General features: G+C 43.6%; 39 non-coding genes across 39 annotated transcripts; all 39 read left to right on the forward strand.

The window, feature by feature from the left end:
• Window positions 1–9: 9 nt before the first annotated feature.
• Window positions 10–81, forward strand: TRNAE-CUC (transfer RNA glutamic acid (anticodon CUC)). The gene has a single exon. It is a non-coding gene; the product is annotated as a tRNA-Glu (tRNA).
• A 204-nt stretch (window positions 82–285) lies between these two features.
• TRNAE-CUC (transfer RNA glutamic acid (anticodon CUC)) lies at window positions 286–356 on the forward strand. The gene has a single exon. It is a non-coding gene; the product is annotated as a tRNA-Glu (tRNA).
• A 79-nt stretch (window positions 357–435) lies between these two features.
• Window positions 436–506, forward strand: TRNAE-CUC (transfer RNA glutamic acid (anticodon CUC)). Its single transcript has one exon. It is a non-coding gene; the product is annotated as a tRNA-Glu (tRNA).
• Window positions 507–585: 79 nt separating this feature from the next.
• Window positions 586–657, forward strand: TRNAE-CUC (transfer RNA glutamic acid (anticodon CUC)). The gene has a single exon. It is a non-coding gene; the product is annotated as a tRNA-Glu (tRNA).
• Window positions 658–735: 78 nt separating this feature from the next.
• On the forward strand, window positions 736–807 carry TRNAG-UCC (transfer RNA glycine (anticodon UCC)). The gene has a single exon. It is a non-coding gene; the product is annotated as a tRNA-Gly (tRNA).
• Window positions 808–1,853: 1,046 nt separating this feature from the next.
• TRNAE-CUC (transfer RNA glutamic acid (anticodon CUC)) lies at window positions 1,854–1,925 on the forward strand. The gene has a single exon. It is a non-coding gene; the product is annotated as a tRNA-Glu (tRNA).
• A 79-nt stretch (window positions 1,926–2,004) lies between these two features.
• TRNAE-CUC (transfer RNA glutamic acid (anticodon CUC)) lies at window positions 2,005–2,076 on the forward strand. Its single transcript has one exon. It is a non-coding gene; the product is annotated as a tRNA-Glu (tRNA).
• Window positions 2,077–2,155: 79 nt separating this feature from the next.
• Window positions 2,156–2,227, forward strand: TRNAE-CUC (transfer RNA glutamic acid (anticodon CUC)). Its single transcript has one exon. It is a non-coding gene; the product is annotated as a tRNA-Glu (tRNA).
• A 210-nt stretch (window positions 2,228–2,437) lies between these two features.
• On the forward strand, window positions 2,438–2,509 carry TRNAE-CUC (transfer RNA glutamic acid (anticodon CUC)). The gene has a single exon. It is a non-coding gene; the product is annotated as a tRNA-Glu (tRNA).
• Window positions 2,510–2,863: 354 nt separating this feature from the next.
• On the forward strand, window positions 2,864–2,935 carry TRNAE-CUC (transfer RNA glutamic acid (anticodon CUC)). Its single transcript has one exon. It is a non-coding gene; the product is annotated as a tRNA-Glu (tRNA).
• A 78-nt stretch (window positions 2,936–3,013) lies between these two features.
• Window positions 3,014–3,085, forward strand: TRNAG-UCC (transfer RNA glycine (anticodon UCC)). The gene has a single exon. It is a non-coding gene; the product is annotated as a tRNA-Gly (tRNA).
• A 79-nt stretch (window positions 3,086–3,164) lies between these two features.
• On the forward strand, window positions 3,165–3,236 carry TRNAE-CUC (transfer RNA glutamic acid (anticodon CUC)). Its single transcript has one exon. It is a non-coding gene; the product is annotated as a tRNA-Glu (tRNA).
• A 229-nt stretch (window positions 3,237–3,465) lies between these two features.
• Window positions 3,466–3,537, forward strand: TRNAE-CUC (transfer RNA glutamic acid (anticodon CUC)). Its single transcript has one exon. It is a non-coding gene; the product is annotated as a tRNA-Glu (tRNA).
• A 78-nt stretch (window positions 3,538–3,615) lies between these two features.
• TRNAG-UCC (transfer RNA glycine (anticodon UCC)) lies at window positions 3,616–3,687 on the forward strand. Its single transcript has one exon. It is a non-coding gene; the product is annotated as a tRNA-Gly (tRNA).
• Window positions 3,688–3,891: 204 nt separating this feature from the next.
• Window positions 3,892–3,963, forward strand: TRNAE-CUC (transfer RNA glutamic acid (anticodon CUC)). Its single transcript has one exon. It is a non-coding gene; the product is annotated as a tRNA-Glu (tRNA).
• Window positions 3,964–4,042: 79 nt separating this feature from the next.
• Window positions 4,043–4,114, forward strand: TRNAE-CUC (transfer RNA glutamic acid (anticodon CUC)). Its single transcript has one exon. It is a non-coding gene; the product is annotated as a tRNA-Glu (tRNA).
• Window positions 4,115–4,193: 79 nt separating this feature from the next.
• On the forward strand, window positions 4,194–4,265 carry TRNAE-CUC (transfer RNA glutamic acid (anticodon CUC)). Its single transcript has one exon. It is a non-coding gene; the product is annotated as a tRNA-Glu (tRNA).
• A 486-nt stretch (window positions 4,266–4,751) lies between these two features.
• On the forward strand, window positions 4,752–4,823 carry TRNAE-CUC (transfer RNA glutamic acid (anticodon CUC)). The gene has a single exon. It is a non-coding gene; the product is annotated as a tRNA-Glu (tRNA).
• A 79-nt stretch (window positions 4,824–4,902) lies between these two features.
• Window positions 4,903–4,974, forward strand: TRNAE-CUC (transfer RNA glutamic acid (anticodon CUC)). Its single transcript has one exon. It is a non-coding gene; the product is annotated as a tRNA-Glu (tRNA).
• A 79-nt stretch (window positions 4,975–5,053) lies between these two features.
• On the forward strand, window positions 5,054–5,125 carry TRNAE-CUC (transfer RNA glutamic acid (anticodon CUC)). The gene has a single exon. It is a non-coding gene; the product is annotated as a tRNA-Glu (tRNA).
• A 210-nt stretch (window positions 5,126–5,335) lies between these two features.
• Window positions 5,336–5,407, forward strand: TRNAE-CUC (transfer RNA glutamic acid (anticodon CUC)). The gene has a single exon. It is a non-coding gene; the product is annotated as a tRNA-Glu (tRNA).
• A 204-nt stretch (window positions 5,408–5,611) lies between these two features.
• TRNAE-CUC (transfer RNA glutamic acid (anticodon CUC)) lies at window positions 5,612–5,683 on the forward strand. Its single transcript has one exon. It is a non-coding gene; the product is annotated as a tRNA-Glu (tRNA).
• A 79-nt stretch (window positions 5,684–5,762) lies between these two features.
• Window positions 5,763–5,834, forward strand: TRNAE-CUC (transfer RNA glutamic acid (anticodon CUC)). Its single transcript has one exon. It is a non-coding gene; the product is annotated as a tRNA-Glu (tRNA).
• Window positions 5,835–5,913: 79 nt separating this feature from the next.
• On the forward strand, window positions 5,914–5,985 carry TRNAE-CUC (transfer RNA glutamic acid (anticodon CUC)). The gene has a single exon. It is a non-coding gene; the product is annotated as a tRNA-Glu (tRNA).
• Window positions 5,986–6,064: 79 nt separating this feature from the next.
• Window positions 6,065–6,136, forward strand: TRNAE-CUC (transfer RNA glutamic acid (anticodon CUC)). Its single transcript has one exon. It is a non-coding gene; the product is annotated as a tRNA-Glu (tRNA).
• Window positions 6,137–6,622: 486 nt separating this feature from the next.
• Window positions 6,623–6,694, forward strand: TRNAE-CUC (transfer RNA glutamic acid (anticodon CUC)). The gene has a single exon. It is a non-coding gene; the product is annotated as a tRNA-Glu (tRNA).
• A 79-nt stretch (window positions 6,695–6,773) lies between these two features.
• Window positions 6,774–6,845, forward strand: TRNAE-CUC (transfer RNA glutamic acid (anticodon CUC)). The gene has a single exon. It is a non-coding gene; the product is annotated as a tRNA-Glu (tRNA).
• A 210-nt stretch (window positions 6,846–7,055) lies between these two features.
• TRNAE-UUC (transfer RNA glutamic acid (anticodon UUC)) lies at window positions 7,056–7,127 on the forward strand. Its single transcript has one exon. It is a non-coding gene; the product is annotated as a tRNA-Glu (tRNA).
• A 204-nt stretch (window positions 7,128–7,331) lies between these two features.
• Window positions 7,332–7,403, forward strand: TRNAE-CUC (transfer RNA glutamic acid (anticodon CUC)). The gene has a single exon. It is a non-coding gene; the product is annotated as a tRNA-Glu (tRNA).
• A 79-nt stretch (window positions 7,404–7,482) lies between these two features.
• On the forward strand, window positions 7,483–7,554 carry TRNAE-CUC (transfer RNA glutamic acid (anticodon CUC)). The gene has a single exon. It is a non-coding gene; the product is annotated as a tRNA-Glu (tRNA).
• A 79-nt stretch (window positions 7,555–7,633) lies between these two features.
• TRNAE-CUC (transfer RNA glutamic acid (anticodon CUC)) lies at window positions 7,634–7,705 on the forward strand. The gene has a single exon. It is a non-coding gene; the product is annotated as a tRNA-Glu (tRNA).
• Window positions 7,706–7,915: 210 nt separating this feature from the next.
• On the forward strand, window positions 7,916–7,987 carry TRNAE-UUC (transfer RNA glutamic acid (anticodon UUC)). The gene has a single exon. It is a non-coding gene; the product is annotated as a tRNA-Glu (tRNA).
• A 204-nt stretch (window positions 7,988–8,191) lies between these two features.
• TRNAE-CUC (transfer RNA glutamic acid (anticodon CUC)) lies at window positions 8,192–8,263 on the forward strand. Its single transcript has one exon. It is a non-coding gene; the product is annotated as a tRNA-Glu (tRNA).
• A 79-nt stretch (window positions 8,264–8,342) lies between these two features.
• On the forward strand, window positions 8,343–8,414 carry TRNAE-CUC (transfer RNA glutamic acid (anticodon CUC)). The gene has a single exon. It is a non-coding gene; the product is annotated as a tRNA-Glu (tRNA).
• A 79-nt stretch (window positions 8,415–8,493) lies between these two features.
• On the forward strand, window positions 8,494–8,565 carry TRNAE-CUC (transfer RNA glutamic acid (anticodon CUC)). Its single transcript has one exon. It is a non-coding gene; the product is annotated as a tRNA-Glu (tRNA).
• A 210-nt stretch (window positions 8,566–8,775) lies between these two features.
• TRNAE-CUC (transfer RNA glutamic acid (anticodon CUC)) lies at window positions 8,776–8,847 on the forward strand. The gene has a single exon. It is a non-coding gene; the product is annotated as a tRNA-Glu (tRNA).
• Window positions 8,848–9,051: 204 nt separating this feature from the next.
• Window positions 9,052–9,123, forward strand: TRNAE-CUC (transfer RNA glutamic acid (anticodon CUC)). The gene has a single exon. It is a non-coding gene; the product is annotated as a tRNA-Glu (tRNA).
• A 379-nt stretch (window positions 9,124–9,502) lies between these two features.
• Window positions 9,503–9,574, forward strand: TRNAE-UUC (transfer RNA glutamic acid (anticodon UUC)). Its single transcript has one exon. It is a non-coding gene; the product is annotated as a tRNA-Glu (tRNA).
• Window positions 9,575–9,653: 79 nt separating this feature from the next.
• Window positions 9,654–9,725, forward strand: TRNAE-CUC (transfer RNA glutamic acid (anticodon CUC)). The gene has a single exon. It is a non-coding gene; the product is annotated as a tRNA-Glu (tRNA).
• Window positions 9,726–9,934: the final 209 nt, after the last annotated feature.

The raw sequence follows: 9,934 nt of genomic DNA on the forward strand, positions 1-9,934 counted from the left end.
TACAACCAGACCGATATGGTCTAGTGGCTAGGATATCTGGCTCTCACCCAGAAGGCCCGGGTTCGATTCCCGGTATCGGAGCGTGTGCTTTTGTACAGCTTTTCAATAATAGAATTAAGACTTGGTTGAGCAAGTCTGATATGGTCTATAGGCTAGGATACCTGGCTTTTACCCAGAAGGCACGGGTTCGATTCCCGCTATCGGAGAGAGTGCTTTTGTACCGCTTTTGAAGAATAGACTTAACGATATCGGCTTATGAATAGATTTAAGACTTGTTTAAGCAAGTCCGATATGGTCTAGTGGCTAGGATATCTGGCTCTCACCCAGAAGGCCCGGGTTCGATTCCGGTATCGGAGCGAGTGCTTTTGTACCGCTTTTGAAGAATAGACTTAACGATATCGGTTTATGAATAGATTTAAGACTTGTTTAAGCAAGTCCGATATGGTCTAGTGGCTAGGATATCTGGCTCTCACCCAGAAGGCCCGGGTTCGATTCCGGTATCGGAGCGAGTGCTTTTGTACCGCTTTTCAAGAATAGACTTAAAGATATTGGTTTATGAATAGAATTAAGACTTGGTTAAGCAAGTCCGATATGGTCTAGTGGCTAGGATATCTGGCTCTCATCCAGAAGGCTCGGGTTCGATTCCCGGTATCGGAGCGAGTGCTTTTGTACCGCTTTTCAAGAATAGACTTAAGGATATAGGTTTATGTATAGAATTAAGACTTGGTTGAAAAGTCCGATATGGTCTAGTGGCTAGGATATCTGGCTTCCACCCAGAAGGCCCGGGTTCGATTCCCGGTATCGGAGCGAGTGCTTTTGTACCGCTTTTCAAGAATAGAATTAAGACTTGGTTGATCAAGTACGATATAGTCTAGTTTCTAGGATACCTGACTTTCACCCTGAAGGCCCGAGTTCGATTCCCGGTATCGGAGCACGTGGTTTTGTACCGCTTTTCAAGAATAGAATTAAGGATATAGGTTTATGAATAGAATCAGAAGTCCATTAAATTAGCCTAGGAAGTGAACAATTACAATGGCTGGTATAGCGTACGTCTCTGCTGGGATAAAAACTCCTTCTAACTCCATGGATAGGGGTTTAAATTTTTTCCCCTTTCCTAACACAGTTACAAATTTCGAGCTCCTCTCTAGAAAGTCTTTCTTGACGTGAGCAGGGCGTGACTTCTTCAGCCCATGATCGCTGCATCTCTAAAGGTTAGATTGTTTGCTTTATAAAAAATTAAAAAAAGGAACAGCCACGGTTGTTAAAGGGAGGGTGAAGTAGAAAATCAAGTGGTTTTTTAATCGATTCTTCTACTAATTATAAAAAGGCAGTGGGTTACGCGATTGGTCGGACGTCCTTATTTAATATTATCTTTTAAATCTGAACATAATTTGAATTTTAAAATCATTCGGAGCTAGTATTTCCTGAATGTTTGACCATGCAGACTGGTCTTGTAAATAGTAGGGGAATCGATAAAAAACCACTTGATTTTCTACTTCACCCTCCCTTTAAATAGTTTTTTTCAATAGGTTTATGAAGAGTCATAAAAAACTGAATGACCTTGACTGTTCCAAAATTCACACCCCCATCCCTTCTCCTATTTTTAAGCGCGCTCGGTTTTACAGTGGAAGGGGGCGTTTTCGGCCAATAGTTTTTTCTCTCTCGATAGGGCAAATTTTGGCGTAAGAGTCGCACCTAAACCGGAGATCTGAGAAAAATTATCGCGAGGTGGCGAATGTGTCGCCCTTCTTCAGTATTGCTACACAAGAGAGGGGAGTACCAAACCCCGCTTTTGGTTACTTCCTAGGCTAATTTAATGGACTTCTGATAGAATTAAGACTTGTTTAAGCAAGTCCGATATGGTCTAGTGGCTAGGATATCTGGCTCTCACCCAGAAGGACCGGGTTCTATTCCCGGTATCGGAGCGAGTGCTTTTGTACCGCTTTTCAAGAATAGACTTAAGGATATTGGTTTATGAATAGAATTAAGACTTGGTTAAGCAAGTACGATATGGTCTAGTGGCTAGGATATCTGGCTCTCACCCAGAAGGCCCGGGTTCGATTCCCGGTATCGGAGCGAGTGCTTTTGTACCGCTTTTCAAGAATAGACTTAACGATATTGGTTTATGAATAGAATTAAGACTTGTTTAAGAAAGTCCGATATGGTCTAGTGGCTAGGATATCTGGCTCTCACCCAGAAGGCACGGGTTCGATTCCCGGTATCGGAGCGAGTGCTTTTGTACCGCTTTTCAAGAATAGACTTAAGGATATAGGTTTATGAATAGAATTAAGACTTGGTCTAGTGGCTAGGATATCTGGCTGTCACGCAGAAGGGCGGGTTCGATTCTCGGTATCGGAGTGAGTGCTTTTGTACCGCTTTTGATGAATAAATTTAAAGACACATTTATAGGAATAATATTTTGGGTTGTTACAACCAGACCGATATGGTCTAGTGGCAAGGATATCTGGCTCTCACCCAGAAGGCCCGGGTTCGATTCCCTGTATCGGAGCGTGTGCTTTTGTACCGCTTTTCAATATTAGAATTAAGACTTGGTTGAGCAAGTCCGATATGGTCTATAGGCTAGGATACCTGGATTTTACCCAGAAGGCGCGGGTTCGATTCCCGCTATCGGAGAGAGTGCTTTTGTACCGCTTTTGAAGAATAGACTTAACGATATCGGTTTATGAATAGAACTAAGACTTGTTTAAGCAAGTCCGATATGGTCTAGTGGCTAGGATATCTGGCTGTCACGCAGAAGGGCGGGTTCGCTTCCCGGTATCGGGGTGAGTGCTTTTGTACCGCTTTTGATGAATAAACTTAAAGACACATTTATAGGAATAATATTTTGGGTTGTTCCGACCAGTCAGATATGGTCTAGTGGCCAGGATATCTGGCTCTCATCCAGAAGGCTCGGGTTCGATTCCCGGTATCGGAGCGAGTGCTTTTGTACCGCTTTTCAAGAATAGACTTAAGGATATAGGTTTATGAATAGAATTAAGACTTGGTTGAAAAGTCCGATATGGTCTAGTGGCTAGGATATCTGGCTTCCACCCAGAAGGCCCGGGTTCGATTCCCGGTATCGGAGCGAGTGCTTTTGTACCGCTTTTCAAGAATAGACTTAAGGATATTGGTTTATGAATAGAATTAAGACTTGATTAAGCAAGTACGATATGGTCTAGTGGCTAGGATATCTGGCTCTCACCCAGAAGGCCCGGGTTCGATTCCCGGTATCGGAGCGAGTGCTTTTGTACCGCTTTTCAAGAATAGACTTAACGATATTGGTTTATGAATAGAATTAAGACTTGTTTAAGAAAGTCCGATATGGTCTAGTGGCTAGGATATCTGGCTGTCACGCAGAAGGGCGGGTTCGCTTCCCGGTATCGGGGTGAGTGCTTTTGTACCGCTTTTGATGAATAAACTTAAAGACACATTTATAGGAATAATATTTTGGGTTGTTCCGAACAGTCAGATATGGTCTAGTGGCCAGGATATCTGGCTCTCATCCAGAAGGCTCGGGTTCGATTCCCGGTATCGGAGCGAGTGCTTTTGTACCGCTTTTCAAGAATAGACTTAAGGATATAGGTTTATGAATAGAATTAAGACTTGGTTGAAAAGTCCGATATGGTCTAGTGGCTAGGATATCTGGCTTCCACCCAGAAGGCCCGGGTTCGATTCCCGGTATCGGAGCGAGTGCTTTTGTACCGCTTTTCAAGAATAGAATTAAGACTTGGTTGATCAAGTACGATATAGTCTAGTTTCTAGGATACCTGACTTTCACCCTGAAGGCCCGAGTTCGATTCCCGGTATCGGAGCACGTGGTTTTGTACCGCTTTTCAAGAATAGAATTAAGGATATAGGTTTATGAATAGAATTAAGACTTGTTTAAGCAAGTCCGATATGGTCTAGTGGCTAGGATATCTGGCTCTCACCCAGAAGGACCGGGTTCTATTCCCGGTATCGGAGCGAGTGCTTTTGTACCGCTTTTCAAGAATAGACTTAAGGATATTGGTTTATGAATAGAATTAAGACTTGGTTAAGCAAGTACGATATGGTCTAGTGGCTAGGATATCTGGCTCTCACCCAGAAGGCCCGGGTTCGATTCCCGGTATCGGAGCGAGTGCTTTTGTACCGCTTTTCAAGAATAGACTTAACGATATTGGTTTATGAATAGAATTAAGACTTGTTTAAGAAAGTCCGATATGGTCTAGTGGCTAGGATATCTGGCTCTCACCCAGAAGGCACGGGTTCGATTCCCGGTATCGGAGCGAGTGCTTTTGTACCGCTTTTCAAGAATAGACTTAAGGATATAGGTTTATGAATAGAATTAAGACTTGGTCTAGTGGCTAGGATATCTGGCTGTCACGCAGAAGGGCGGGTTCGATTCCCGGTATCGGGGTGAGTGCTTTTGTACCGCTTTTGATGAATAAACTTAAAGACACATTTATAGGAATAATATTTTGGGTTGTTCCGACCAGTCAGATATGGTCTAGTGGCCAGGATATCTGGCTCTCATCCAGAAGGCCCGGGTTCGATTCCAGGTATCGGAGCGAGTGCTTTTGTACCGCTTTTCAAGAATAGAATTAAGACTTGGTTGATTAAGTACGATATGGTCTAGTTTCTAGGATACCTGACTTTCACCCTGAAGGCCCGAGTTCGATTCCCGGTATCGGAGCACGTGGTTTTGTACCGCTTTTCAAGAATAGAATTAAGGATATAGGTTTATGAATAGAATTAAGACTTGTTTAAGCAAGTCCGATATGGTCTAGTGGCTAGGATATCTGGCTCTCACCCAGAAGGACCGGGTTCGATTCCCGGTATCGGAGCGAGTGCTTTTGTACCGCTTTTCAAGAATAGACTTAAGGATATTGGTTTATGAATAGAATTAAGACTTGGTTAAGCAAGTCCGATATGGTCTAGTGGCTAGGATATCTGGCTCTCACCCAGAAGGCCCGGGTTCGATTCCCGGTATCGGAGCAAGTGCTTTTGTACCGCTTTTCAAGAATAGACTTAACGATATTGGTTTATGAATAGAATTAAGACTTGTTTAAGAAAGTCCGATATGGTCTAGTGGCTAGGATATCTGGCTCTCACCCAGAAGGCACGGGTTCGATTCCCGGTATCGGAGCGAGTGCTTTTGTACCGCTTTTCAAGAATAGACTTAAGGATATAGGTTTATGAATAGAATTAAGACTTGGTCTAGTGGCTAGGATATCTGGCTGTCACGCAGAAGGGCGGGTTCGATTCTCGGTATCGGAGTGAGTGCTTTTGTACCGCTTTTGATGAATAAATTTAAAGACACATTTATAGGAATAATATTTTGGGTTGTTACAACCAGACCGATATGGTCTAGTGGCTAGGATATCTGGCTCTCACCCAGAAGGCCCGGGTTCGATTCCCGGTATCGGAGCGTGTGCTTTTGTACCGCTTTTCAATAATAGAATTAAGACTTGGTTGAGCAAGTCCGATATGGTCTATAGGCTAGTATACCTGGATTTTACCCAGAAGGCGCGGGTTCGATTCCCGCTATCGGAGAGAGTGCTTTTGTACCGCTTTTGAAGAATAGACTTAACGATATCGGTTTATGAATAGAACTAAGACTTGTTTAAGCAAGTCCGATATGGTCTAGTGGCTAGGATATCTGGCTCTCACCCAGAAGGCCCGGGTTCGATTCCCGGTATCGGAGCGAGTGCTTTTGTACCGCTTTTCAAGAATAGATTTAAGGATATTGGTTTATGAATAGAATTAAGACTTGGTTAAGCAAGTCCGATATGGTCTAGTGGCTAGGATATCTGGCTCTCACCCAGAAGGACCGGGTTCGATTCCCGGTATCGGAGCGAGTGCTTTTGTACCGCTTTTCAAGAATAGACTTAAGGATATTGGTTTATGAATAGAATTAAGACTTGGTTAAGCAAGTACGATATGGTCTAGTGGCTAGGATATCTGGCTCTCACCCAGAAGGCCCGGGTTCGATTCCCGGTATCGGAGCGAGTGCTTTTGTACCGCTTTTCAAGAATAGACTTAACGATATTGGTTTATGAATAGAATTAAGACTTGTTTAAGAAAGTCCGATATGGTCTAGTGGCTAGGATATCTGGCTCTCTCCCAGAAGGCACGGGTTCGATTCCCGGTATCGGAGCGAGTGCTTTTGTACCGCTTTTCAAGAATAGACTTAAGGATATAGGTTTATGAATAGAATTAAGACTTGGTCTAGTGGCTAGGATATCTGGCTGTCACGCAGAAGGGCGGGTTCGATTCCCGGTATCGGGGTGAGTGCTTTTGTACCGCTTTTGATGAATAAACTTAAAGACACATTTATAGGAATAATATTTTGGGTTGTTCCGACCAGTCAGATATGGTCTAGTGGCCAGGATATCTGGCTCTCATCCAGAAGGCCCGGGTTCGATTCCAGGTATCGGAGCGAGTGCTTTTGTACCGCTTTTCAAGAATAGAATTAAGACTTGGTTGATTAAGTACGATATGGTCTAGTTTCTAGGATACCTGACTTTCACCCTGAAGGCCCGAGTTCGATTCCCGGTATCGGAGCACGTGGTTTTGTACCGCTTTTCAAGAATAGAATTAAGGATATAGGTTTATGAATAGAATTAAGACTTGTTTAAGCAAGTCCGATATGGTCTAGTGGCTAGGATATCTGGCTCTCACCCAGAAGGACCGGGTTCGATTCCCGGTATCGGAGCGAGTGCTTTTGTACCGCTTTTCAAGAATAGACTTAAGGATATTGGTTTATGAATAGAATTAAGACTTGGTTAAGCAAGTCCGATATGGTCTAGTGGCTAGGATATCTGGCTCTCACCCAGAAGGCACGGGTTCGATTCCCGGTATCGGAGCGAGTGCTTTTGTACATTTTTTCAAGAATAGACTTAAGGATATAGGTTTATGAATAGAATTAAGACTTGGTCTAGTGGCTAGGATATCTGGCTGTCACGCAGAAGGGCGGGTTCGATTCTCGGTATCGGAGTGAGTGCTTTTGTACCGCTTTTGATGAATAAACTTAAAGACACATTTATAGGAATAATATTTTGCGTTGTTACAACCAGACCGATATGGTCTAGTGGCTAGGATATCTGGCTTTCACCCAGAAGGCCCGGGTTCGATTCCCGGTATCGGAGCGAGTGCTTTTGTACCGCTTTTCAAGAATAGAATTATGACTTGGTTGATCAAGTACGATATGGTCTAGTTTCTAGGATACCTGACTTTCACCCAGAAGGTCCGAGTTCGATTCCCGGTATCGGAGCACGTGGTTTTGTACCGCTTTTCAAGAATAGAATTAAGGATATAGGTTTATGAATAGAATTAAGACTTGTTTAAGCAAGTCCGATATGGTCTAGTGGCTAGGATATCTGGCTCTCACCCAGAAGGACCGGGTTCGATTCCCGGTATCGGAGCGAGTGCTTTTGTACCGCTTTTCAAGAATAGACTTAAGGATATTGGTTTATGAATAGAATTAAGACTTGGTTAAGCAAGTCCGATATGGTCTAGTGGCTAGGATATCTGGCTCTCACCCAGAAGGCCCGGGTTCGATTCCCGGTATCGGAGCGAGTGCTTTTGTACCGCTTTTCAAGAATAGACTTAACGATATTGGTTTATGAATAGAATTAAGACTTGTTTAAGAAAGTCCGATATGGTCTAGTGGCTAGGATATCTGGCTCTCACCCAGAAGGCACGGGTTCGATTCCCGGTATCGGAGCGAGTGCTTTTGTACCTTTTTTCAAGAATAGACTTAAGGATATAGGTTTATGAATAGAATTAAGACTTGGTCTAGTGGCTAGGATATCTGGCTGTCACGCAGAAGGGCGGGTTCGATTCTCGGTATCGGAGTGAGTGCTTTTGTACCGCTTTTGATGAATAAACTTAAAGACACATTTATAGGAATAATATTTTGCGTTGTTACAACCAGACCGATATGGTCTAGTGGCTAGGATATCTGGCTTTCACCCAGAAGGCCCGGGTTCGATTCCCGGTATCGGAGCGAGTGCTTTTGTACCGCTTTTCAAGAATAGAATTATGACTTGGTTGATCAAGTACGATATGGTCTAGTTTCTAGGATACCTGACTTTCACCCAGAAGGTCCGAGTTCGATTCCCGGTATCGGAGCACGTGGTTTTGTACCGCTTTTCAAGAATAGAATTAAGGATATAGGTTTATGAATAGAATTAAGACTTGTTTAAGCAAGTCCGATATGGTCTAGTGGCTAGGATATCTGGCTCTCACCCAGAAGGACCGGGTTCGATTCCCGGTATCGGAGCGAGTGCTTTTGTACCGCTTTTCAAGAAAAGACTTAAGGATATTGGTTTATGAATAGAATTAAGACTTGGTTAAGCAAGTCCGATATGGTCTAGTGGCTAGGATATCTGGCTCTCACCCAGAAGGCCCGGGTTCGATTCCCGGTATCGGAGCGAGTGCTTTTGTACCGCTTTTCAAGAATAGACTTAACGATATTGGTTTATGAATAGAATTAAGACTTGTTTAAGAAAGTCCGATATGGTCTAGTGGCTAGGATATCTGGCTCTCACCCAGAAGGCACGGGTTCGATTCCCGGTATCGGAGCGAGTGCTTTTGTACCGCTTTTCAAGAATAGACTTAAGGATATAGGTTTATGAATAGAATTAAGACTTGGTCTAGTGGCTAGGATATCTGGCTGTCACGCAGAAGGGCGGGTTCGATTCTCGGTATCGGAGTGAGTGCTTTTGTACCGCTTTTGATGAATAAACTTAAAGACACATTTATAGGAATAATATTTTGGGTTGTTACAACCAGACCGATATGGTCTAGTGGCTAGGATATCTGGCTCTCACCCAGAAGGCCCGGGTTCGATTCCCGGTATCGGAGCGTGTGCTTTTGTACCGCTTTTCAATAATAGAATTAAGACTTGGTTGAGCAAGTCCGATATGGTCTATAGGCTAGGATACCTGGCTTTTACCCAGAAGGCACGGGTTCGATTCTCGCTATCGGAGAGAGTGCTTTTGTACCGCTTTTGAAGAATAAACTTAACGATATCGGTTTATGAATAGAACTAAGACTTGTTTAAGCAAGTCCGATATGGTCTAGTGGCTAGGATATCTGGCTCTCACGCAGAAGGCCCGGGTTCGATTCCCGGTATCGGAGCGAGTGCTTTTGTACCGCTTTTCAAGAATAGATTTAAGGATATTGGTTTATGAATAGAATTGAGACTTGGTTAAGCAAGTCCGATATGGTCTAGTGGCTAGGATATCTGGCTGTCACGCAGAAGGGCGGGTTCGATTCCCGGTATCGGAGTGAGTGCTTTTGTACCGCTTTTATGAATAAACTTAAAGACACATTTACAGGAATAATATTTTGGGTTGTTCCGACCAGTCAGATATGGTCTAGTGGCTAGGATATCTGGCTCTCATCCAGAAGGCACGGGTTCGATTCCCGGTATCGGAGCGAGTGCTTTTGTACCGCGTTTCAAGAATAGACTTAAGGATATAGGTTTATGAATAGAATTAAGACTTGGTTGAGGAAGTCCGATATGGTCTAGTGGCTAGGATATCTGGCTTTCACCCAGAAGGCCCGGGTTCGATTCCCGGTATCGGAGCGAGTGCTTTTGTACCGCTTTTCAAGAATAGACTTAAGGATATAGGTTTATGAATAGAATTAAGACTTGTTTAAGCAAGTCCGATATGGTCTAGTGGCTAGGATATCTGGCTCTCACCCAGAAGGACCGGGTTCGATTCCCGGTATCGGAGCGAGTGCTTTTGTACCGCTTTTCAAGAATAGACTTAAGGATATTGGTTTATGAATAGAATTAAGACTTGGTTAAGCAAGTCCGATATGGTCGCGTGGCTAGGATATCTGGCTCTCACCCAGAAGGACCGGGTTCGATTCCCGGTATCGGAGCGAGTGCTTTTGTACCGCTTTTCAAGAATAGACTTAAGGATATAGGTTTATGAATAGA

The sequence above is a fragment of the Phalangium opilio genome, unplaced genomic scaffold (assembly GCF_054372755.1).
Source record: "Phalangium opilio isolate 3A_F unplaced genomic scaffold, DU_Popi_V2 ptg000201l_1, whole genome shotgun sequence".
Classification (NCBI taxonomy): Eukaryota; Metazoa; Arthropoda; class Arachnida; order Opiliones; family Phalangiidae; genus Phalangium; species Phalangium opilio.